At 32.5% G+C, this 24423-nt stretch overlaps 1 long non-coding RNA gene and 1 pseudogene across 3 annotated transcripts; one reads left to right on the top strand and one right to left on the bottom strand.

The window, feature by feature from the left end:
* Window positions 1-15980: 15980 nt before the first annotated feature.
* LOC139895750 (sorting nexin 2A-like) lies at window positions 15981-24292 on the top strand (annotated as a pseudogene).
* On the bottom strand, window positions 19626-22869 carry LOC139895749 (uncharacterized). 3 transcript variants are annotated; one of them, XR_011776009.1, is made up of 6 exons: window positions 22508-22869; window positions 21586-21661; window positions 21227-21387; window positions 20912-20946; window positions 19998-20137; window positions 19626-19891 (listed from the first exon to the last, which is right to left on the bottom strand). It is a non-coding gene; the product is annotated as an uncharacterized lncRNA (long non-coding RNA). The 3 variants fall into 3 exon arrangements; XR_011776008.1 differs by having other exon boundaries at window positions 19626-20137; window positions 22508-22599; window positions 22679-22869; XR_011776007.1 differs by having other exon boundaries at window positions 19626-20137.
* Window positions 24293-24423: the final 131 nt, after the last annotated feature.

The raw sequence follows: 24423 nt of genomic DNA, 5'->3' as shown, positions 1-24423 counted from the left end.
TCTTTGGTTAATTACACTTTGGTTAATCATACTTAGGTTTATCGTTTAGTGTATTAACCCACATTCAACCAACATTCTCCCCCTTTTTGATGATGACAAACTATACAAGTGATGAGGGACATTTTGCTATAAATCTGCAAATGTTAACAATCACTTGTATCCATCTTTCTCCCCCTTTTGTCGAAGCAAAAAGGTTAGCTCCCCCTGGAACTAAGCTCGCCCTTAGAACAAAACTCCCCCTTAAATTGTGCACGTTGAAAAAACATATATATTAAAACACAACAAGCACTCATTTTATTCAAATTAAACACGAAACATAGTAATGCATATATGAAGAAATGCATGGAAGACACATAAATTGGAAGCATATGTAGGCATTCTTCAAATTGCCTTAGCCTATTTCTTGAAGTGAATATAGTGATGAGTGTCTCTTATAATTCCTTCTAGCTTGTTTAGATATCGTTCGATTTTTAGAACATTTTCATGAATGATACTGATTTGTCCTGAGGTGGCAAGGAGGTTAAAGTTTGGAGGGTTATCAAGAGAAGGTTAAACAAATGTTCTGGTTGAAGCTCTGCAAATCGGGTATGACGATAATTGAGCAGCATGGTGATAGGAGGTCGTCAATTTGAGATGAGCAAAGAGTTTAGTTAAGTGGAGACCATAAGGTAGTTTCAAGAGTGGTTCTCGAGCTGCCTGTTGCATTATAGATGCCATTAGAAATGCATTGTTTACCTTAAGTGAGTGTATGAGACACCACAAAAGAGTAACCTCATTTGCATTCATTCTCCAAAGTAATTCACCCTTTCCATATACATTTATGGAGATGATCTGTTTCCATAGATCATATGCTGAAGCGAGGTGATGCACTAAGAAACCCTCTTTGTTGATGGACTCAAATTTGAGTGGTCCTTCACTCAGTGTTTCAAGAACACATTCTTTTTCCAACCATTTAGGAAACTCATCAAATGAGTTTGGGTTGAGGAAAAATTTGATCCCGTTACTTGGAACATCCATGATGTTTCCAAATTCTTCAAGTGTCAAGGAATAGCTTTTGCCATAGAGAGTGAATGATATCTTCATATCATTATGGAATTGGAAGTTTGCATAGAACTCATTCACATGAAGAGGATATAGAGGTCCTCGAAGATTGAGAAAGACATTCCAATTCACATTAGAGAAGTTGGCCAGCGAATAGGTTGAGAGTTGATGTGTTGACACTTCTCTTCCTTCGACAATTTGTCTCATGATTTGGTTGTGGGTTTTTAGGGTTAGTGAAGGTGGGTATGAGTTTTGGTTGAGTATGCTAGTATTTATAGAGAGCTACTAGGGAGTACTTTTACTTTTCCATAAGTAAGGTAGGTTAAATGAGTAAAGTCTTTTGGTTGACTAGTCAATTCTTTATTGAGGAAAGTTATTTAGCCTAATAGGACAAAAAATGATTTGCAAGGTTTATTTTGCAGTAGGGCTTCAGTCATCCGTGATGTAAGCAGTGGATTAATTGTTTAAAAATTTTTTTAACCTCGTTGCTGGTACAGAACACACACGGTTAGACTCACGGTCGACCGTAGATCAGCCGTGTACAAATCTGACATGCTTGGATTTTTTGAATAAAGGCATATAATAAGCACACACAAATACTTTATTAAACACACATATTAAAGTTCTCAAAACACAACATTCAACCATTCATCCACAAAAGGTTTTTATGAGAATTTGTTAGAATTCTTCACTTGATTCATCATCCTCCTCATTTCCTGACCTATATGTCAAACTTCTGAACACTCCTTTAAGTAACTTCTTCATTTTTGATTCCTTTTTCAGACTTTTGATTTGAGTTTGATAGATCTTATCCATCTTGGCATTTACCCCAAGATCCCTCACTGGTTCATTTTCTTCTTCATTTTCACCTTCTGAAATCTCAATAGCTCCTCTGCTTGTTCCTGCCTCATTGGTGGTTCTTCTTCGTTTGGAGGTTGATACTCCTGTTACTTTTGATGGTAGGATTGGTTTGTGAGTGAGTGGAAGAGAGTCATCACTTGTGATTTTGAGGTGCCTAAATAGTTTGTTTAGATGCATTCCATAAGGCAATCCTCGAGTTGTTTCGGTGATGAGTCCACTCATTTTAGTTGCCATCAGATAGGCAATATTTACCTCGATTCCATTTTCTAAACACCATAAGAGAGCAACTTGAGTAGCATGAATGTTTGAGTGATTTCTTGATTTTCAATAGATGTTGTAGTCAATGACTTTGTTCCAAGCTTCATACTCAGGAGAGAGATGTCTACTCATTACTCCAGATCTCTCGATTTCAGAGCGAGAAACACTGTCTTTGCATAGTGCATCTATTACTGCCATTCTGTTGGAGATAAAACTTGAAAGATATGCCAGTCCATTATGCGAACTGAAGAACTTTTCACCACTTGTTGGAACTTGGAGAATGCGTCCGAAATCCTCAAGTGAGTAGAAGTAGTTGGTGCCTTGGAGACTGAAGGAGACTTCATCATTCACGAAATTGTAGTTTGCATAAAATTCGCGAATGAGAGATGGGTAAATGGGACCATCAAGAGTGAGAAATACTTCCCATTTAAGAGTTTTGAATTGTCTTACAAGTTTCGGCATTTGGTCGTGGGCAACCTTTCTTCCTTCAGTGATAGGACGTCTAGAGAGAAACCAAGCGTTGTACCTAATTCTCTCTGTAGGATCTGAAGGTGGGTTGTATGAGTCCTTTCTTTTTGGTTCATCTCCTCTTGCCATTTTCTACACAATGACACTTTTAATTAATTCAAAGTGCATAATTCAATTGTAGGCAACATGTTTTGCAAACTTTAATTATCATCAATACTTAGGTGTTTTGATGTTAATATTCTTCACATTTTCACTCTTCATTAGTATTAATGAGTTTGCAACTAGATTAGGTTTTTCACAAAGTTCATATGTGTTCTAGACTTTTGAAATCATCATCAACACATGTTTTGACATTCAACATTATTACACTCAATTAGCAACAATGTTATTCATATCATATGAACAAAGCTTCTATGAAAATCTAATCTAGATGTATAGTGAACCCTAGAATCGTTCAATGTTAAATCAATGCATAGATACAAGATGATCATTACTACAATTGTTTTCAAATTGTTCTTCAAGAGCAATTTCAATTGTTTGCATCAATTTAGGTTTTGATTCATTCTAGTTAGGGTTTCTTCATAACCCTAATTCATTATACAAACAGAATTGAATGTTAGGAAAGCAAGGATTAATCATACCGAATGTAGGATTTGAATTTGAAGGAATACGCATTTTTCTTCGTGCGGTCGATCTCCTCAGCCGTGTGTAGGTGTGTGTGTTTTGAAGTAGGTTAAAAAGAAATAAGAGTGAGGGTTTAGTTTAAATTAAAACTGAATCAGACCACGCACGGTCGAAGCACGGTCGACCGTGGTGTTAGCCGTGTAGATATTTTTCCACGAATAGGGTAGGGGTATGCGGTTGAGTACACGGTCAGCCGTTGTGCTGCCGTAGATCCTTCTGATCACTCGTTTCTTCACTTCATCTTTCTTCAAGCACGTTTTGATGATTCTTAGGTTCTATAGAATACTTGAGGACAAGTTTTCTTTTCTTAACATTGAGTGATTACATCCTTCTGATGTTTAATCATTAATGACACGTAATATACTATATATATATATATATATATATATATATATATATATATATATATATATATATATATATATATGTTCAATCACACATAGTATACACAAAATGCATCAACCTAGTATTTAGCATGCAATACATGTTTTCACAAAAACACACAATCCTAAGGCAAGTAACCTTCCTACACTTAATCTTTTAAAATCATTTTTCAAAAACAATTTGCATTTGTAAGAAAAACCTTTCTTTTATACAAAGTCTTTTGAGAAGGTTATTCTCATTAGCATTTTGATCATTGATTTTGATTGATTTTAAGATTACCCAATCCTTGACTTATCCCTACCATGGAATTGCTAGCTTGGTCCATTTTTCCCATATTTTCAATTTTCCTAATAATAGATAATGGACTTTGATTACAAGATTTGTGTTTGTTAGAGTCGTGGCATACATTAATTTCATGTTTTCCTCTTGACGAATCAAGTTTTCTTTTCAAAGTGTTATTTTCATCAATTAGAGCTTTGTTAAGTTGTGTAACTTTGTGTAATTCTTTCTCCAAAAGTTTTACTTTGTCACGACTACGATCATACACAAATTTAATAATCTTGTAATCATCTAACAATTCTTCATAATTAGAAGGATAGAATACATGTACCTCATTGCAATCCATGTTGGAGACATCATCTTCTTTGAACGGAGATTCAACCTCTTCTTTACTTTGACCATCTTGATCCATGTCATTCCAAGAGCTCATGAGGCAAAAGTCTTCATTTTCATTCAACCCTTTTGCTCGAAAAACACCAACCCTTTCAAAGCCCTTCTCTAATCCTTTACCCTTTAAACTTTTAGAGTTTAAATCTTCTTGAGAACATAGTGAGTCCCAACATTCTTTTGCACTTTCACATGAGATTATCTTTAATCTTTCTTCACTAGGAAGAATTTCATGAAGTAGTGAAATTGCATCAAATTGTTTCAAAACATCATAGTTTTGAAAAGTTGGCTTCACTAGTCTTGAACTAGCTTGTGGTACAAAGTCTCATACTTTGATTATTCTCTACAAGTAGTAATCCTTAGATTTGAGGTAAGACTCAAATCTTGATTTCCACACATCAATATTTATCAAAGATTGGTGCTTCTTTCACCAATTCTTCCAAGTATCCCATCGTTTGAGTTGATCCGAGAATCGTTGACTCAAGTTTTTGCACGAAACGAATTGTGATGCTTTTGCGATCGTTTGTAGCGCAATGATTTGAGCAACAGCTCTGATACCAATTGTAAGTAACTAGAGGGGGTGAATAGTTACTTAATACGTTTTTGACAATTTTTCGATTGATCACCAAATTCAATTTTACTTTGATCAACCAATTCAACTCAAACTTGATGTTTGTGGTGTATATGTTCAAAATAATAAATGAAGTAATGTAAAGAACATAGACACAAGGATTTATAATGGTTCGGGTGGATGTTAACTAATCCACCTTAATTCACTCCCCGATTACACTAATCGGGATTTGTTGCTTCACTAAGCACTTTTCTCCAAACCCGGTGGAGATCCGATTTACAAGTCTTCAATCTTCTTTAGTAGACAACAAACCTAATATTTCTATCCCTTCGAAAGATCAACTCTAACCTAGATCAACTTGTCTTCACCTTGGACAAGTATTAATCTCCAAATAAGATTAATCAACTTCCTAAGTCCCTTTAAGGAAGTAGATCACTAAGCTAGCCTATGCTTCCACTAATTGAAGTTACAAGACCTATACACTCTGCAATGATGATCCTAACACAATACTAGGACATACATTACATTAAGTAAAATCACAAGATAAATAAATTTGATTAGTAAGTTTACAACAACCCAATTCTATATCTATAAGATCATAGAATCTTCTCTTGCTTGATCACATTTGAGTAGTAATTGATGCACTTGTGATCACTAGAGATATGCCTTTTAAATGTGCAAGAGGGTCTACTTCAAATGAACTCAAATGTTTGCCTTTTATAGTGAGATTCAAAAAATAGCCGTTGACACACGGTTCCCAGCACGGTCGACCGTGGTGCGACCGTGCGTGCTTCAGTCCAAAATTGGTATCCGTTGTATAGCCGTTTGACTCAGATTTGAACACCATTTTTTGGCACCTTTACTCCTTCTAGCACCTGCAAAAGAAACCAAACACCTATACAAGTACTATATGCATTAAGTGTGTGAGATTTGGTCTTATTGCATGAAAGTGACTAATCATTCCAAAAGTGGCAAACCCAACATTCTTGAAGAGTCTTGATTGATATTTAGGGAAATTTCAGATTGGTCAAGGCTTAGTTAGTCACTTTAATGCTCTTGGTTCAATTCTAAAGGCTAGTCACTATATCATTAACTTCCTAGTTCCAATTAATCTCAAGTCATGTTTTATTTGAGTTTAGTTAGGGATTAATTGAATAATGTCTCTATAGGATAATCATGAAGTATGTAGAGACATTAAGATTAAGTTATTATTGAACAAGCAATCATACTTAGTTACTTAGACTAGACCAAATAGACAATTAACTATTGTGAACCATTTTACACTTAATCTATTGGAGTAAGTTAGTTACTTAAATTCTAACTAATGAGCACATGGCAAACATATTAAGTTGACAAGTTTATGAGTATTAAGCATATTAGCAAGTAGTAAGTAATACTCACATAGCAAGAGATAGTTATTCTAAGATCAATCATATAGATACTTGTATAACTTATAATTCAAGCACTTAATAAGTATAATGTGCAATATAACACATTTCATGATTAATGTGTAAGCACACATTAATATCCAACACATGTACAAGGGAAGAGCAATCTATAGTTGGGACTTGGTGACCATCCTAAATGTATCTAAGTGTGTTTTAGGATTACAAGTCATTTCTAGTTTAACCTTGAGATCATTGTTCTTCATTTAGCCTTAATTAATCACTAAGTCCTTTTTAATAACAATCATTGTTCTAGTGATATTGACTTGCGTGTGTTGATACTTGATGATCATAATAAAAATATCTAGATAAGAATTAAGATCACAAGTTGTTGATTAATACTTATGTGTTATGCCTAATCTTGGTTAACTTGTCATTAAGATGTCATTAGGTGTAATTAATCACAATTAGTGTTTTTATGACCAAGACTCAATTGAGTATGTAGAGAGCATCTATCCTAAGTATGTTTAGAAAGGTTTCATGAATTATAGATGTCGAAAACTAGTCAAACTTTATTTGGTCAAAATTTGAGAGAGAAGAAACTGCGGTCGCACTGCGGTTGACCGTGGTGGCGACCGTGCAACTTGTTTTCACAAAACTTCGTTGCAATTCAGTTTGGGGTTTCACGGTTGACTATGCGGTCGACCGTACCTCGATCGTGTGTTTGCCTGAACTTTTAATTTCATTCTTTAACCTATGTTTGACTTGGTCGTTTGCAAGATAAAGTATGGATTTATGACCTTGCGTGTTTTATGTTAAGATGTCAGTCATCACTTATGTGTATGTGTGTGTGTTATCATCAAAACATATTCTTTGGTTAATTACACTTTAGTTAATCATACTTAAGTTTATCGTTTAGTGTATTAACCCACATTCAACCAACAATATATATATATATATATATATATATATATATATATATATATATATATATATATATATATATATATATATATATATATATATATATATATATAGGGTCATAATCAAGAGAGAAGCACTTTTTAGGGGGGAAGGGGGAAGCAAATTTTTTTTTTCGTTTTTTAAAAAAACTTTGTTCACGAACATTATAGATTAGATAAAAATATGAACATTTAAAAAAGATACTTTGTGATGAATGTCATTATTTTGGAGGGAAAACGCTCGAAGAAAAAAATAAAAACATTCAATGCAATGAATGTTTATGAATGTTTTTTTTTTTTAATTTAGCCCGATTTAAAGTTTAGGGTTTAGGTTTTTCGGGTTTACTCCGTAAACCCTCAACCCAAAACCCTAAACTCTAAACCCTAAACCCTAAACTCTAAACCGTTCGTGTTAAAATATTCAATCTAAACCCTAATTTCTAAACCCAAAACCCTAATTTCTAAACCCTAATAGCTAAACCCTAATTTATAACCCCCTAATTTCTAACCCCTTAAGAAAAACTCAGCAGCAAAACATTCAAAGCATTGAATGTTTTTATTTTTTTCTTCGAGCGTTTTCCCGCCAAAATAATGACATTCATCATAAAGTGTCTTTTTTAAATGTTCATATTTTCATCTAATCTATAATGTTCGTGAACAAAGTTTTTTTAAAAAATGAAAAAAAAATTACTTCCCCCCACTCCCCCCTAAAAAAGTGCTTCCCTCTTGATTAAATCTCTCTCTATCTCTCTCTCTCTCTCTCTCTCTCTCTCTCTATATATATATATATATATATATATATATATATATATATATATATATATATATATATATTTGTATATGTATTTCTGGTGGTAATAGATATATACATGGATGAAACTTTTCATCCATATCCATATCCATATCCGTATTCATATCCATTTAGGTTCATCCATATCCATCAAGAAGCGGGTGGATCGGGTGGATATCCATCGGATAGGGTGGCCATTTCCATCCCTAGTTGGCGGGTTGTGGTTTCCTAATATCACGTATAGTAACTAGTGTACGTGCGTAGTCCACGAAAAGTAACGAGCAGTCGTGCCCGTGCCCACCCCCGCCGTAGGAATACAGCCCCTCTGAGCTCGTTCATACCACTGGCCTATGTAGTCAACTTGCGGGTTAGTTAGCCTTATATTCGCGTTTGCTCTTGACCGTAGGGTTGTGCCGTGTATGGCATGATGCTGTTGCGGTTTGAACAACAAGTCCGACGGCGAAATATCCTGAATCCATCCGAACTGTCTGCATACCCGATCTGGGAGATGCATCTCAATCATAGCCCAAAATAGAATAGCGCCACGGTATGTCCACAAGTTAACATCAGCTCTACACTCAGCGGGTAGACGGTTGATAATTGTTCTTTACAGAAGCCAAAGAAACTTCAACAACATAATAACATATTAGTTTATTTTAATATCTACATAAAATTTATAAGCTTTATATGTAGATTTATATATCCTCGTTATATACCTCATTAAAGAAGGCACTATATGACTTGAAGCAGGCTCCAAGAGCTTGGTACGGGAAGATTGGCGAGTTATTAGTACAAAGTTGTTTCACAGTTGCTCCTTCAGACTCTAGTTTATTTGTAAAACAAGAACAAGGAAAACTAGCTATAGTGCTAGTATATGTGGATGACTTAATCATCACGGGAGATCATTAAGAGGAGATCCAAAGCACAAGGAATAATATTTCTATCAGATTTCATATGAAGGAGCTTGAAGAACTCAAATTTTTTCTTGGACTCGAAATAGAGCCGAAAAGAGAAGGATTATTTCTTGGACAACAAAAATATGCGCAAGATCTTTTACAAAAGTACATGATACTTAATTGCAAACCTATCTCAACTCCTATGGATCCGAATACAAATCTACGAGCAGATGAAGGAAAATGTCTAGAAGATGTTACCATGTATCGAAAGTTGGTCAGAAGTCTTATTTATCTCACACTAAGAAGACCAGACATATCTTATGCAGCTGGAGTGGCTAGTCGGTACATGAGCAATCCAAAGAAGCCTCACCTTGATGCTGTTTGACGCATCTTAAGGTATGTTAAAGGCATAATTAACTTTGGCCTTTTATACAAGAAAACAAAAGAATGTCATGTGAATAGATATTGTATAATGACCCGTCCGAATCCATCTGGACGAATACATTACATTTGGTTACATCGCGAGGTACTTGACCTCTATATGATACATTTTACAAATATTGCATTCGCTTTTGAAAGATAAACTTTCATTTCATCGAAAGTTGACAGCATGCATACCATTTAATAATATATCCAACTATAATTGACTTAAAAATATTCTTGATGAACTCAACGACTCGAATGCAACGTCTTTTGAAATATGTCATGAATGACTCCAAGTAATATCTCTAAAATAAGCAAATGCACAGCGGAAGATTTCTTTCATACCTGAGAATAAACATGCTTTAAAGTGTCAACCAAAAGATTGGAGAGTTCATTAGTTTATCATAATCGATCATTTCCATCATTTTAATAGACCACAAGATTTTCATTTCCATTTCTCATAAATATACGTCCCATACATAGAGACAAAAATCATTCATATGGATTGAACACCTGGTAATCGACATTCACAAGATGCATATAGAATATCACCATCATTCCGGGACTCCCTTCGGACATGATAAATTCAAAGTACTAAAGCATCCGGTACTTTGGATGGGGCTTGTTGGGCCCAATAGATCTATCTTTAGGATTTGCGTCAATTAGGGTGTCTGTTCCCTAATTCTTAGATTACCAGACTAAAAAGGGGCATATTCGGTTTAATAATCCAGCCATAGAATGTAGTTTCATTTACTTGTGTCTATTTCGTAAAACAGTTATAAAAGCAACGCATGTATTCTCATTTCCAAAAATATATATTGCAAAAGCATTTAAAAAGGGAGCAAATGAAACTCACAATACTGTATTTTGTAGTAAAAATACATATGACGATATTGAACAATGCATGGTTGGCCTCGAATTCACGAACCTATATCATTTGTATATATATTAATACACATATTTGTAATCGAACAATTATTTATATGTGCATTTATTAGTTATATCATATCCATATTAGTAATATATATGTGTTTCATATATTCATTTTGTATATAAAAATATTAATTTTTGTCATGTTATATGTACTAAATATATATATATATATATATATATATATATATATATATATATATATATATATATATATATATATATATATATATATATATATATATATATATATATATATATATAATTTGTTTGTTAATGAAGATAGTAAAAATAATATTATGATAATTATAATACTTAAGATTTCTAAGAAAAGTAATAACGTTAATAATTCTATTAGTGATAATAATAATGATATTAATGATAATCATAATATTAATTGTAATAATAATATTACTTATAATTATAATAAAAATCATAGTAATAACAATAGTGATGTTAATAATAATACTTGTAACAATATTGATTTTACTGTTAATGATAGTCATGATACTGATTTTAGTAATTACATAATAATAATACTCGTGATAATAATATTACTTATGTCAATATTAATAATTCTATTATTTATTAAAAGATATTAATACTAATATTTACGAAAATGATAATGATTTATATTACTTTCATAATAATAATAATAATAATAATAATAATAATAATAATAATAATAATAATAATAATAATAATAATAATAATAATAATAATAATAATAATAATAATAATAAACATGTTCATGATAATAATATTAAAGTTTTAAGTTTAACAGTAATATCATAATTAATACGTATAATAATAATAGATATGATACTTATAATTGTGATAATAATAATAATAACAATTCTAATACTTGTAAAAATAACAATAATTAATAATAATAGTAATAATAACAACAACAATAATAATAATAATAATAATAATAATATAATAATACTAATAATAACAATAATAATAATAAAATTAATAATAAAAACTACCTTAGAGACTTCTCTTAAAAAAATGCCCCAAGTGGGACTCGAACCTGAGACTTCTCGATAAACCGAAACACTCCTAACCAATACTCCATTTCTAGTTTTCTGATTTATAATATGCCCAAATAAATATAACCCGTTTACTATTATTCATCTTCTTCCTTCTTCTTAAATTTAATCGGCCAAATCAAACAACACCTATTTCCAGTGATTTAAAGATTTTAATTACGACTTGTAAACGAAACTTAATTGACCTGTATTAGTGGTTTTGATTAAACATAACATAAAAGAAAATAAATTAAAAAGTCTGCTGCAAGAACACGCGTATAAACTCAGATTCACATCTCGGATTTAAAAATGTTTTAGCTCATGATTACAACACAAATTAAGTTGTAAATGCCTCTTAGAAACTTTCTGGGTTGTCAATTATACTTAAAACATAACATAAAACTCGAATTTGATTAAAGAACTAATGTTGACTTTTTTTATTTAAAAACTTTGACTCGAAAATTCTTGCTCGATAGTAAAAATTGGGATTTGAAATCTTCCAGAAAGTTTGAATGAAGGGTTTTAAACAGAACTGCATTGTTAGTTTTTTTAAAATCGATTTGATTTTTAGACTTGGCTAAAGAATGAAGAACATAGCAGTTCTTGGGTTATTCATCTAATTTCATTAAATTTAAACAGAAATAAAAGCTGTGAAGGGTTTTTAAATGAAAAAGCAGATGTATAATGAGTACCTCCACAATATAAGGGTGTATCTCGACTGATTATATAACTAAATTAAGTCGACAGGAAGATTATTCTTCAGGACAGAATTAAATAAAAAAATAAAAGTGAAATAGATGGCTAACGGTTTTTGGATTATTCTACTGATTTGGATTCGTGATTGGTACTAGCTAGATGTAAAAGAACAATCAAACATAGTATGAAAGCTATATGAAACTGATTCAGATTCAGTTATTTGATTTCTTGTATATAATATATATATGATTAATCATATATTTATGTTTATATATATATATATATATATATATATATATATATATATATATATATATATATATATATATATATATATATATATATATATATATATATATATATATATATATATATAATCTGTATATGTATTTCTTTATATATATTTCTGTATAATAATATATTTATATATGTATTTATATATATATCTGTTTATATATTTGATTATATCTATATATATAAATTCATAAATTTTAATATTGATAATGTTATTGTTAATACAATAATTTATTAATAATGATAATATGGGATTTCTAATAATAATACTAACGATAATATTAAAATAATAAATAAGAGTAATAATACTAATCTTGTTGGTTATAATGATATTAATATTATCAATTATAATAATAATGTTAATAACAATAATATAATTAATTATACATATCTAATTATATATATATATATATATATATATATATATATATATACATATACATATATATATATATATATATATATATATATATATATATATATATATATTTGAAATAATAATATTGATAATACAAATATTTATTTTAATAATAATATTAATAATATTAATGAATGTAATAATCATAACATTAATATAACATTTATATTTTTATTTGTAATCACATATAATATATTAACCTTACATTTCATTAATTATGCATTACTTATATAAATCAAAACAATTAAACTCAAATTATAACTTTATATATTTAATACTTTGTTATCGTTGAAACAATTTATGTTCGAAATTATTCATATTCAATTTACTGTATATATCTAAATAGCAAGTTTTAGTTATGTTACTAAATTACATTGTAGATTATTACTATATTTAATATATAATTATTTATATATACATTTAACTTTACGATCAAAGGTTCGTGAATCGTCGGGAATAGTCAAGGTCAAATGCATTCATGAAAAATAGTTCAAACATTTGAGACTCGATTTAATAAACTTTGCTTATCGTATCAGAATCTTATAAAGATCAAGTTTAAATTTGGTTGGAAATTTTCGGGTCGTCACATATTGTGATGCCGATTGTGCTGGAGACTATGATACACGACGATCAACAACTGGATACATGTTTAGTATTGGATCAGGAGTAATATCATGGTGCAGCAAGAGACAACCAACTGTATCCTTATCAAGCACTGAAGCAGAATATCGATCGACAACATCAACAACACAAGAAATTACTTGGTTGAAGCAACTAATGGAAGATCTTCATCAATCAACAGATTATCAAGTAAATCTTCTTTGCGATAACCTGTCAGCTATACAACTAGCAGAGAATCCAGTCTTTCATGCAAGAACAAAACATATAGAAGTGCATTATCACTATGTCCGCGAGAAGGTCCTTGAGGAAAAATCAAGATGGTGCCAACAAAGACAGATGAACCAGTTGCAGATATATTTACCAAGAGTTTAAGTAAACCAAAGTTTGTAAAATTTAGAGAAACACTTCGAATGGTCTGCAAGTCACCGATGGAAGAAAATTTACATTGAGGGGGAGTGTTAAAATACAATGCAAATTTAATAATATAGAATTATTAAATATATAAAAGAAAATTCTAGATATTATAATGTAAAAGAAAAATCTAGATAGTTGTATATGGTAGAAAAATCTAGATATTTTCATGTGTAGGAAATATCTAGATATTTATATATCCATGAAAATATCTAGTGTCTAGAAAGTTCCACGGAGTAATATAAATATGGGTGGAGTTTTCATTTGAGAGGGGTGAAGAAGAGTTAGAAGAAGAAGTAGAGAAGAAGTAAGAAGTGAAGCAGAGTTAAAGAAGAAGTTGTGAAGAAGTAAAGAAGAGTGTGAGTTGTGTTCATAATATTGTAATTGTTTCCTTGTATTAATAAAAGTGTTCTTTGTTAAGTTTTTCGGTTAAGCCTCAGTTTGTGTTTAAGTTCTTAGTGCACTTCTATTGTATCTATCATATGGTTGGCTCTGCCGCCTAAGTGATATATGGTCGGTTATACCACTTGAATGATATATGGTCGACACTGACGCCTAAGTATTATTGTGCACTAAGGATTCATAAAATTAAAAGCTAATCAACGTCAAAGTGTTGGTGTAGTGAGTGTAGAATAATCTAGGTCCTCTATATTGGGTGTGTTGGGCTCGTCAAAGCTTCTAACATAAAGTATTTTTATTACTCATTTTATCAATTGAAATTGATTATAAAAATATAATGCCAAAATTAATATGATCTTTTTATTGCATTAGATTAGAAACGAATCAGCTCAAAAAATATGGTTTTTCGTTGAAACTAAAGTACAAAATTTGTTTGATTTTCCAAGCTTTTCACCTGCTTTAGTTAAACGGATATCAGAAAAGCAAAACAAAAGAATGTCCAAGTGATATTGCATAATTTAGGCACCTGAGGGCGAAAAGTGACGTCAAATTAGTCAGCAACAAATCTGATGACGGCTCACCCATTAACAGGTAAACTGGCAGTGTTTCTTAGTGGTGGATCCACGAGGTTGAATTTCGACGTGTTAGTATATTAAAGTTTCCAAATCCTTCTGCAAGTATACGTAGAAATCCTATCCATTAAGATGTATTTGGTGATTTTCAGTTGTGAAGATGCTTGTACCTTGAAGTAGTATATGCACCTTCATTCCGTATTCAGGTTGTAGACCTTGGTGCCCAGACTCTTAAGTGTATATCAGTAGGGTCACGTGACACCACTCGTTTGAAAATTTTTAGTAGAAAATACTATTTAAATTTTATAGGACACTACTAAATTTAACCGTATGACCCCATATATTTTATAAATTTATAGTTTTCTTTTAAATTGTTTAGAACACCACTAAATTTCACTACTCCGACAACATAAAATTTTATATATTTTCCGAGTTTGTAGTTTTTTAAAAGTAAATTACCTCTAAAATAGCATTAAAATATAATTAGAAGTTAAAAAAATTCGAGACCCCATTGCATTTTAACTCTGGAATCTTCATTGTTGGTGCCACAAATAGATTGCCATATAAACCGGTTTATTACGTTACCAGTGTAATCAAAGGCTACTGTAGGCTTAGCTACGTAGTGAATATCCAGGGACACCATGGTGATGAGCTTGCAAGTGAGTTGCAACACAGAGAAGTTTGATAGGAGCACGAAAGATTCATTATTCATGCTTGCTCTGAATCCAGTCCTATTTGGAGCTTCACATGTACTACTAGCACGGGTGTTGGTGGTCACCTGCACAACACAGGATGAGTGGGTCCGTCTTTACTAATCTACTTGACACATGTACAAGTCAAGTAACGAACACCCCCATCGGCCATCCTTACCACGTAAAGTGAACTACGTGAACAACCACCACCTCCTCCTTTACTGTTCTCCGTCACCGGCGAACTCTAATCCAAACTAAAATCTCAAATTCACATGCGATCCTTAATTCACTCAATACTCTATTTAAATCTCGTGCCCTTTTTTTTTTAACGGCCGGTTAGATAGTTAGTCACCCCACACACGTTAGAAGGAACCCGCTCTCGAATCTTCGCACTTACGTAAACCGGATCGATTTTATTATATACCTGCACCTGCCAGTAGCAAAGTGTAGGACCACAGACTCGAAGGTGAGCTTGGTAACACTTATTTAATTATATCAAATCGATTAAACAAGTATATTAATCGATGATGGAATTTGAGAATCAGAGCATTGAAGAAGCCTGATTATATACATCTCCCGAAGAAATGGAATTACTTGTTCTTAACGATGACGATAATAACAGTAACGGCCACGATAACATTCCTTCGTCTAGATCTATCACCATCCGTTATCTTCACCGTCGCCGTTTGCAGAAATCCCGACAACTGAAGATGACGGTTCACTGTTATCTTCATCGTCACCTCACCGAAACCCTAACTCGTTCAATTCGTTTCTTGAACCACCGTGCTGATGTAGTATTCAGATCATTCGATGGTGATCACGGCAAGTAAATTAACGGTCACGGTGGTGTGTCCACTTCATCTACGTCGTCCAGTTCCGATTACCTTAAGATTTCTATTACAGATTCGCAGAAAGACCAAGATCTAAACAATTCGCTTGTGCCTGGTGGAAATACATTTGTGACGTACTTGATTACGACATGAACAAACTTACCGGAGTTTAACGGAACGGAATTTAGCGTCCGGAGACGGTTTAAAGACGTGGTCACTTTATCGTACCGGTTATCGGATTCATATCGTGGTTATTTTATTCCGTTAAGGCCTGATAAGAGTTTAGTTGAGACTTGAGAGTCAAGTGATGCAAAAACAAGAGTTTGTTGAACATAGATGAATGGCTTTAGAGCAGTATTTATGGAAGTTAGCTATGCATCCCGTGATTAGAAGAAGTGAGGAATTGAGAGTGTTTTTGCAGGTGCAAGGTAAATTGCCTTTGATGAAGACGAATGACGTTGCGTCGAGAATGCTCGATGGAGCTGTGAGGTTGCCTAAGCAGTTGTTTAAGGAGTCTGTGGTGTCCGCTGCTGATGATCCAAACGATGTGTCACAGCCGGCGAAAGGTGGGAGGGATCTGTTGAGGATATTTAAGGAATTGAGACAGTCAGTTACGAATGATTGGGGTGGAACGAAACCTGCAGTTATGGAAGAGGATAAGGAGTTTTTAGAGAAGAGGAAGAAGTTGCAGGATTTTGAGCTGGAGTTGAGTAATGTGTCTCAGCAGGTTTGTTGTTTATTTTTTTAAAATTTTTAAAGTTTGTTGTTTATTGCTTACGAAATTCGTATAATTGATTACTGGCTAATACTATTTTGCAGGCTGAATCTCTTGTTAAAGGTCAGCAAGACGTTGGAGAGACATTGGGACAGTTGGGATTGGCATTTGTCAAACTAACCAAGTTTGAGTCAGAGTAAGCTTTGTTTGACTCTCAAAGAGTAAGAGCTGAAGATATGAAAAATGTGGCTACTTCTGCTGTTAAAGCCAGCAGATTGTATCCGGGGTTAAATGCGCAAACTGTTAGACATTTGGTAATCTATTGTGCTTCTCACATGCTTATTGCAGTATTAATATGTTTCTTTAAGCCTTTGTGAGTTTTATAATCTGTTTCTTGCTTAACTTACTGCAGGATAAGCTTCATGAATATCTTGGAGTGATGTTAGCTGTCAATAATGCGTATGCAGATCGGTCAAATGCTTTATTGACCGTACAGACTCTTGTATATGAGCTGTCAAATCTTAGTAATAGGATTGAGAAGCTTGAAGCAGCTGCATCCAAGATATTTGGTGGTGACAGGTCTAGAGCAGGGGCGGATGTATTGCTAATGGACTGGTAGCACATGCTACCGGTCAAATGAGCCCATTTAGTGTAAATTTCTTTAGTACTTTAAGTAGTGCAACCATTGAATTTTTGTGTGTGCAACCTCTAAACCTAGTTTTGAAAAGCCCAATATAAGTCTCTAAACAAACTAAGAAAGAAGCGAAGAATTCAACTCATCAGTTGACAAATTACAACAATTCGTTCAATTACAAGAATCTAACGTATCGTCACTCGTCAAACTCATCAGTTCGTTCAATTTCAACAATTTAACTCTCAAACAAGTGAACAACTTTCAGGTATACTATCATATCTTATATTCTTATAATTGTAATTTACCATTTGAGGATTGTTAGGTTTTAAATTTCTAATCCCCAATAAATTTAGGGTTTACGGAGTATTATTTTGTCAAAACTTATTTATTGGGGGTTATAACTAATTATTATTATTATTACTACTCCGTATTAGTTATTACTGTTATTGTTATTAGTAAAGTAATTAGTTGCCAAAGGCCCAATCCCAAAGCTATCATGTTTGTTAATTTAAAGAAAGCAAAGAGAAGAAATGGCACTATAAAATTTGTTTCTAACAAGTAAACAATATGTCAGTTCGTAATTATTTCACAATACCTCTTAAATGTTAGTTTTCGCAACTCTTAAATGGGTTAACGGGTCGAATTATATATTTACTAGCCTTTAAGAGCCCGTGCGTTGCACGGCGACTCTTAATCAAACAAACTGTAAATGTTTATGGTATCAATTAACGGTATGATAAAGAGAGTATCACAAGTATTGTTGTAGATGAAATAAACATAATTTGGTTAGGTTTTTCATAATTGAAACAGAAGTATCTGATGGGAAAGCATGTACTCGGTCCTACGCAAAGTTCACAGAGTTAGCTTGCATGAGTGAAATATATTAAATTTCATTGCAGCACCAAAAAGAACAAACATGAGTTAGACACTAACATTAACTAAGATCCTGAATTAAAGAACATGGTTCGCCACTTATGCATCTTGGCATATCACAAAACCTAAAACATTAACATAAAAGTAAAAGGTTGAAAGAATAGCATGAAAATTTATTATTTGACAAATGACAACCAAGCGAAAGACATAAAAGTATAAGGTAAAACTGGGTCATGACCCATCTAATAATGTCTGAACATTTTGATGTGAAATGTTGACTCACCATAAAAACTGTGTGACCCAAACACAACTTGACCCATTACCCATGTTTAATTTGAAACACAAGTTGTTGCACGGGCTCTTACACAAGGATCCCACTGCGTATTGGCATGTAATCGACATTTTGTGTGTTTACTACGGCCATCCAGTTTGTGTCAAACACACTCGCTGCTTTTATACAAAATATTTAGTAATTATAATCTATAATTATAGTTGAAAAGAAACAGTATTGTATTCTAAAAGCTTCAATCATGTGTTTTAGAGTGTATAAATCGTGACAAGCGAGTTTGGTAGTATGAATTCTTGACAACTTTTGAAATTGATTTCCATCTCTGTTTAAAAACGGTAATTTAAAAGTTCACACATGAAACTTGTCATCTTGCTAGAATAAAGGAAAATTGAATGAATTGTGAGATTTCGATTCAAATCCATGTGGATGTATTCCACCCTGAAAAACTTTAGACACTACAAACATAAACATTAATTCGAACACCTAGGCATCCAAGACGTGTAAAACACTATTGGTGATTGGAGCAAAATATCAATACCTTTCGATGGTGTTTCTCACTTGATTCTGGATTACATCCAGGTGAACAGGATCATACACGTGTTCGATGTTGAAACAAAAAAGCCACTAAATGTAGCCTTGTGCTTTATTTAATCACAATCATACCTTGTATTTGTGTATAATTCAATAATTTTGATTATTGAATCATCATGATGTGTTTTTGCTAAAATAAGAAAGAATCATACCTACTAATTAAATAAACTCACTTAAGCATTTGCCAATAACAAACACACATACAATCAACGAATCGATATATTTTGGGGAGTTAATCGGTGCAACATGTAACTATATAACAAATATTTCAGCATTAGGAATCTTACCCTGGAAGTACATATTGGAGACAGCCTCATTCCCAACATTGGTTGTACCGATGAAAAAACAGTAAAGGTCTTGAGAGTAATTTGGGATGGTATAATCATAATCAAATGGATAATATTAGATAAAGTAATGAGATTTATAATACTAAGCGACAGAAACCAATGGGATGACAGTAAAACTTCTCTGCTATCCCATGAAAAGGGGTTATCCTGCCACCTCTGCAAGCATACGTATAAAATACTGAAATTTGAGCCACCACTTCATATATTCAATTAATGATAATCATAAGGAAATTTACGGAGTTGTATGTTGAAGTAAACATACTAATCTAGAATCCGAAAGATTAGCCAAAATGACAGTTTTATTCGGTGGAATTTCGGCTTTGGTGAATCTTAAAATCAAACAACATCTACTTCCCCCTCAGCCATCCTGAATTTCTATCTAGTGGTGCCATCTATGAAGATCTTCAAAATCATTAACATAAACCATCAAAATCACATTATAAATCAAACTATAAATTTAACATGAAATGATTAAACTATAAATTCACCTATCAAACAATATATTATCAGTACACGGCCTTAAAGATGATTCTATAATGAAATTGAAACACTACAATATCTAAGAAAATAATTAAACTACTATCTTATCAATTTCCTCCACCATAGACTGTTTGTTTTTTGGCCTCTTTCCATATTAAATAAGAGAAGTACTTGTATCTTTTATAGCGTTTGCAAAATAAGCACTAAAGAATTGGTCGAGACAACACCCAAGTTGTATGCAAAGTCAAGGAGGCCAAACAGGTCGAAACAAATTTATAATTTTGTATAATTGATTCTCACATATCACTGTGTACATTTCCAGACTAATACAAAAAAATTCATATAGGTTGATACGTGTGATTCTATCTAAGTATTAGCATCATCGTATTAAACACAAAAACACATTATGTACCCATCTTGTACATTAATCTAAATACACATAACTATCTATCTTAATCAACCATATATGTTCACTTTCTATCAATCTTTCATAAATAATCTTTTTTGATCTCGAATTTCTAACAAAAACTAACTAAATTTACCCTACGATGTAACAACATAACTAAATGCAATTCAAACCAATTAACCCCATAAACATTCGCATACCATACTTAGTCGCCATGAGAAGATAATAATATAGAACAAAGAATGAATTTGTTAAATTCCAAAAATATTAGAAAAGTTTAGATAACATACTCTTGAAAGTTGTGGCAATGAAAAACCCGACTCACCTACACCAACAAACACCAATAGTTAACAATAAGCATTTAAACACTTACGAAAGACAGAAATATAGATATCTGTCCAACATGGAAAAAAAATTAAAAAAATGCCCTAAGGAACGAAAACGAAACACCAACAACTTTAAGTTAGCTACTGCAGCATACAGAAAAATGAAATCAAAACGAAAACATCATAAGCTGTTGGTATTGTTTTTTGGCCTGACAGAATTGTTGTAAACGTGTGTAAGTATTAAATTAAATTCTGAGTTGTGCAGTGTAAATTTGGAACCTGAGTCTGTAGTTGGTTTGCTCTCTGTGGTCTACACACTGAAGCGTTGAACCAATCGGGATGACTTTCTTTCGGCACTCATTGCACGTTCACTAGTACCATTCTCTTCCTAGTTGTACGTATGCCATTACTCCATCGTAAAAGTCAACAATACACATTACCTAAAAGAAAAGCAATAAACAAAATACCTTCATGAACGTCAGATAATTGCATCATTGACCGTCCACCAAACTATATGGCATTTACAAATTCAAAATTATGGTACCTATTACCTGTACATATTTACATATATAAGCATGATAATATAATGAAAACCTACTGATATATGCTAAACACACGCAAAGACAGTAGGCACATACCACCAGAACCGACATTCTGAATGGTTATGTCTGTTGAAGAAACCATGAGACGAACTTCCATTGCCAATTGACGAACCTGAAAGTTATATAGCGTAAAAGACAATAAAGATATATTAGTAAACAACGTAGATAATCAGTGTAAACTATCTTTGTTAAAAATCGATCGATTGCAAGTGTTAGGAATTTTTATTGTTGTTCATCCATCTTGAATTCACTATCTTTGCAAGCTGTTTTTCAAGAATAAAACTTGAGTTTGGGACTGCAACACTATCATTTGTGCCAGCCAACTGCAGATATAATATCTATCTTAATGGGTTAATAAACTAAATCAAATTTTGGCATAAAAATACAAATGTAGCTACTTGACAGTACATATCTTATCAATCATGGTGCAGCCCATTGGAAAATTGACCATTGATGACCTTAAGTTGTTTAAATGCATACAAAAGATTAAAGATATTTTCAATGAAAAATTAATAATGTTGAAAACAATAAGTGAATAAGAACTAAGAAGGTCCTTTGATAAGCTCAGTATCTAACATAAACAGATATGCATAAACCTATCATTTATAATTCAATAAATTCATTGAGACAAAACATCTAACACCCGGTGTGCAGGATTTTATAATAAATTCAGTTAATTTGAATAAGAAGCCAAATTGCAACTGGTTTCATCAACATTAGCACAAAACATAAATGAATCATATTATATAATATTATTATTTTTGACTTACAGATTCAATGAAATTCATTCATGAAAATAGATATATTCATTCATGAAAATCTCAATGAGTCATGAAAATCTCTTAAGATTTTCAAATTCATTCATGAAAATCTCAAGACTTTAAATTGAAATAAACTTCATTGTTATGTTGATTAATCGGATTCAAATCAAAACCATATGCTTTTGTAAGTGACATACCTTGATTAAGCTTACGCGTCAGGATTGCAGCAAAAAACCACATATGTATTAACAGATTGTGGTTGTTTAAACACAATAACCATGATTGCTTCCTGAAGAAAGGTGAAATTAATCTAATCAGATCTGTAGATGCAGAAATACGACTGTCTTCAAATTATACAAAGGTAGTACCGTTATGTTCGTACAGTTGTGGCGATTAATGATGTGGTGGCGGCGGCGATATTTATTAAGGGAGCCGGAGGCCATAATCGCCGGTGCTGATTGTGGTGGTTACAATTTTTGAAGAGAGAGGGTAAGTGAGCGACGGTTGTGTTTGATTAGGTCTTACAATTCGTTTCAGTAAATGTGATAGTTTATTTTGAAGCCTGATTGGGACACGTGTATTTTTGTAGTAATTAGCAATAATTAATCCGGATTAATGAGGAGATTAACACATGGAGGTGAGTAATTAGGGTGAATATCGAGGTGACATGTCAGCAGTAACCCATGCGCTTTGTAAATTGTAGAGAAGAAAGATACCTGTAATTTTGATGTTTAAACAGGTTGGCCATGAATAGATAAGTTTATGGGTCGGCCTCTTTATACCCACTTGCTTATTTAGACCCGAACAAAGTTGGATGGCTACATATGCAGACTTAGTTGCACTGCACCTTATGTGTTTTCTTTACATTTTTTGGTTATTTTAATTATACGTAAAAGACTGCCCGAAACAACACACGTAAAACAATCACGATTCGCCCAAGCAACGCGGGGCAACCCCAACCCTCATTGTTGTTGTTGTTGTTATTATTATTATATTATTAATAACTAATTATTTAATATTATGTGCTACCAGTGATTACGATTCCTGGATCCGCCACTGATCTAGAGTTCAGAAAATTGAGGAGCTAAAAGAAACAATGAGAGTTACCGATGAAGCTAAAAACTGTGCAGTTAGAGAATATGAACGCATTAAGGTAAGCATCTGTTAAATAGTTTTGATATTATTTTATCTGTAATTATGATTTTGTTATCAATCGTCACTTAATAGTTAGAGAATTATGTAATAATGAATGGTTATGCAGGAGAATAATAAGAGCGAGCTTGAGAGACTGGACAAAGAAAGGCATGATGATTTCTTTGGAATGTTGAAAGGTTTCGTTGTTAACCAGGTACATTTTTTCACCTTCAGCAAGTAATCTTAGTAAATGTGATGATTCAATTCATGTACTTATGAGTGTGCTGATTTTGTCATGTTTAAAGTAAAATACAGTAGCTATTAGGGAAAGGATCCGAAACGGTCATGGGATAACCCGGTTAGGCCGCATACATGTCAATAAAAGTATGCGCTTCTGTTTACCCGTTTACGGTAGCTAATAAGGAACGGGTGAAATAGACAAGACAGGTTGAAATCCAATCAGATTGTTTATAAATGCATACCACCCTAAAAGACATCTGATGCGAACAATCATATAAAAATTGTTATAATATAGGAATGGTATTCATATTTTACGTACAACTTGGTAGAAATCCGTCCCATAAAAGTATTATGTCCATGAGTGTAAACATCTGAAACATATGCATTGTGCTTATGTTTACAGGCAGGATATGCAGAGAAGATGGCTAGCGTGTGGGGAACAGTTGCCAACGAAACAAGTGAATATGCAAATAGCACTTAGGTGTAAATTCTACTTATAACATCATTTTGTACCTTTTTAATGTACACTTTGTTCGACTGCACAGACAATTATCTTACATACCATTTAAAAAGAAAACACCTCTCTTTTCCACCAGCTCATTTTGTTCTAACGTAGCAGAATACTTGGTAAGCTTATGAGCATTTTGAAGACTTGTAATTGTAATATTTCATTATATTATTATTTCTTATATTGGCAATTAACTTTAGGTGATCAGTTTTCTTTTTCGGTAATGATATT

Source organism: Rutidosis leptorrhynchoides, chromosome 3 (assembly GCF_046630445.1).
Source record: "Rutidosis leptorrhynchoides isolate AG116_Rl617_1_P2 chromosome 3, CSIRO_AGI_Rlap_v1, whole genome shotgun sequence".
NCBI classification, from domain to species: Eukaryota; Viridiplantae; Streptophyta; class Magnoliopsida; order Asterales; family Asteraceae; genus Rutidosis; species Rutidosis leptorrhynchoides.
Note: the sequence above shows the minus strand (reverse complement) of the source record. Positions and strands in the feature narration are given on the sequence as shown.